Here is a 3,326-nt window from a genome sequence, read left to right on the forward strand (position 1 = left end):
GCCTAAAGAACAAACCAATCTGTGTTGGAAAAAGTTCAACCAGAATGCTGTACATGAGGTCACTATGAGTTGGTACTGACTTGATGGTACCTAACAACAATGCTCTGTCCATAGCGTCTCTTTCATAAGACTATTATCAAATATTCTAATTTAAATTTGCCATTTCATTCCTGCTGGGACACAAGATAGTTCAAATTACTGCAAAAATTATCCACATACTTCACTAGTATAATAAATGCTTTCTAAAAAATTTCTCAATAACCTCTGCTGCTGTTGTTGTTAAGTGCTGTATAGGGTTTCCAAGGAGCGTTGGTGATTTGAACTGCTGACCTTGTGGTTAGCAGTCCAGTTCTTATCCTATTATAGTGCCACACCAGGAGTCCCAATAACCTCTACAAGTCTGTAATTCCTACTTAGTTTTAATTTCTTAATGTAGAACATTCCTTACATATCCTGTCACACCCTTATCTTTCTTTTACCTCAGCCAAGTTACAATCAAACCTTCCAGGCCTTCACCCCTGCTCATGGAACGTTTAGATTCCTTCTCTAAGAAGAGCTCCATGTATACAGCTAAAGAGAATATGAATACTGTGCTGTACTGGGCATTAGTGGGTAGGGAGAAGAAACACAATTAAAATTCAATAGTTTTCACTATCAGGCTTCTTAGAACCTTTAGTACGCACTGCTCTGAAAAGGAATGTGGTAAACAGCATTTTTCTAACTTACTTTCCCATGGAGCCATTGTTATCACATTCCTCAGGTCATAGTTTGGAAAACCTTCCTCTACAGGTATGTTTCTTTATCCTTCTGTTCTTCCACAAATATTTATTGAAAAAATAAACAATTATTGACAAATTGGTCAGAACTCTAAGAAAAGGGAAGAAAAAGACAGACTACCACAACTCCTTCCTTTCAATCCTTTGGTGTCTGCATAAGTTAAAACTCTAAAGATGTGTGCGGTAGGGTAGGAGATGGCCCGCAATTCCTGCAACATCCAGTTTGAGCTGATTGGATATACCTGAATATTTATTCAGAGATCTCCTCCATGTTTATGTTGTTGTTAAGTGCCTTGGAGTCGGTTCCGACTCATAGCGACCCTGTACAGGGTTTCCGAGGCTGCAGATCTTTACAGGAGCAGAAAGCCTCATCTTTCTCCCACAGAACAGCTGGTAGTTTCGAACTGCTGACCCTGAGGTTAGCAGCCTGATTCGTAACCACTACGCTACCAGAGCTCCTTTCCATGTTTATAAACCTGGTTTAATTGTAAATGTTAGGTTTCTCCTCTGGTCTTTCTAGCACATGGTGCAAATGAGAAAGGTCGAGAAGAAGAGAGTACCTTTTATTAGGTGCTTGCAATGTGCCAGGTAATATATTTGACTTCTCCCTTTCTCTGAAGGAGCCTACAGTCTAATGGAGATTAAAGGGGGAAAAATAAGTATACTACAATGTAACATAGTATAATGTAACATAATATAATTTAACACAATGCAATGTAACATCGTTATATAATGCAATATAACACAACATAGCAGGATGATGACCATATGAATGAAGAGTTTATATTCTGATTTCTTTTATGTTGTCTATTTTTCAGTGGGAAGGTCTATAATTATTGGTATTTGACTTTATATTTTACTGTGGAGTAAGCTTAAAGCAGGCTTGAGGAAATGTCCACGTATCTACGTGTGGAAAATACATACTTTTACATGTTATATAAACTATATATATATATAGCATGTTTATGTCAAGAAACATGATTTAGGTCTAGTGATTTTTGATGGGAAAGGACAAAATCAGACAAACATTTGTCAAAATAAAGCTTGAATGGCTATATTAATATTAGATAACTTAGACTTCAAAACTTATAAAATTATTAGAGATAAAGAAAAACAACCAATTCATGGCAACCTTGTGCACAACAGAATGAAACACTGCCTGGTACTGCACCATCCTCACAATTGTTGCGCTTGAGGCCACTGTTGCTGCCATATGACAACCCACCTCACTGGGAGTCTTCCTCTTTTTCAATGACCCTCCACTTTATCAAGCATAATGTCCTTTCTAGGGACTGGTCTCTACTGATAATATGTCTGAAGTGAGAGAGACAAAGTCTCACTATCCTGGCTTCTAAGAAGTATTCTGAGTGTACTTCTTCCAACACAGATTAGTTTGTTCTTCTGGCATCAATTTTCCTTTGGTCTTCTTATTCATTGTCCAACTTTCACATTCATATGAGGCTATGGAAAATACGATGGCTTGGGTCAGGTACACCTTGGTTCTGAAACTGACATCTTTGCCATTGTACACTTTGAAGAGGTCTTATGCAGCAATTTTCCCTAATGCAACATGTCATTTGATTTCTTGAATGCTGTTTCCATGATGTTGGTAGTTGATCCAAGCAAAATTAACTCTTTCACAACTTTTATCCATTAATCATATCACTTATTGGTCCAGTTGTGAAGATGTTTGTTCTCTTTACATTGAAGTACAAGCCATACTGAAGGCTGTGATATTCATCAGTAAGTATTTTAAGTCCTCTTCACTTTCAGCAAGCAAGGTTGTGTCATCTACATATCAGAGTCTTTCTCCAATCCTGATGCCACGTTCTTCATATAATCCAGATTCTGGGATTATTTGCTCAACATACAAATTGAATACTGTAGTGAAAGAATACAATCTGGTGCATGTCTTTCCTGATTTTAAACCAGTCCGTGTCCCCCTGTTCTGTTTGAACAACTGTCTCTTGATATGTACAGGTTCCTTATGCGCACAGTAAAGTGTTCTGGATACCTATTCTTTGCAGTGCTGTCGATAGTTTATCATTATCTACACAGTCAAAAGCCTTTGCAGAGCCACTAAAGCACAGGTAAACATCTTTCTGGTATTCTCTGGTTCAGCAGTGATCCATCCATCTGATATCATCAATGACATCCCTCATTCCATGTCCTTGTCTAAATCTGGCTTGAACATCTGGCAGTTACCAGCTAATGTGCTATTACAGCTGTTTTTGAATTATTGTTAGCAAAGTTTTACTTGCCTGCAATATTAGTGATATTGTCTGATGATTTCTGCATTTTGTTGGGTCACCTCTCTTTGGAATGGGCACAATCAGTTGGTTATGTAACTGTCTTCCAAATTTATTGGCATTGTTGTTGTTGTTGTCAGGTGCCATCGAGTCAGAACCAACTTACAGTGACCCCATGCACAGCAGAACGAAACAGTGTCCAATCCTGGGCCAACCTCACTACTGCTGCCACACTTGGGTCCATCAATGATGCCACCTGGCCAATCCATCTCATTAGGGGTCTTCCTCTTTTTCTCCATCC

The sequence above is a fragment of the Chrysochloris asiatica genome, unplaced genomic scaffold (assembly GCF_000296735.1).
Source record: "Chrysochloris asiatica unplaced genomic scaffold, ChrAsi1.0 scaffold00010, whole genome shotgun sequence".
NCBI classification, from domain to species: Eukaryota; Metazoa; Chordata; class Mammalia; order Afrosoricida; family Chrysochloridae; genus Chrysochloris; species Chrysochloris asiatica.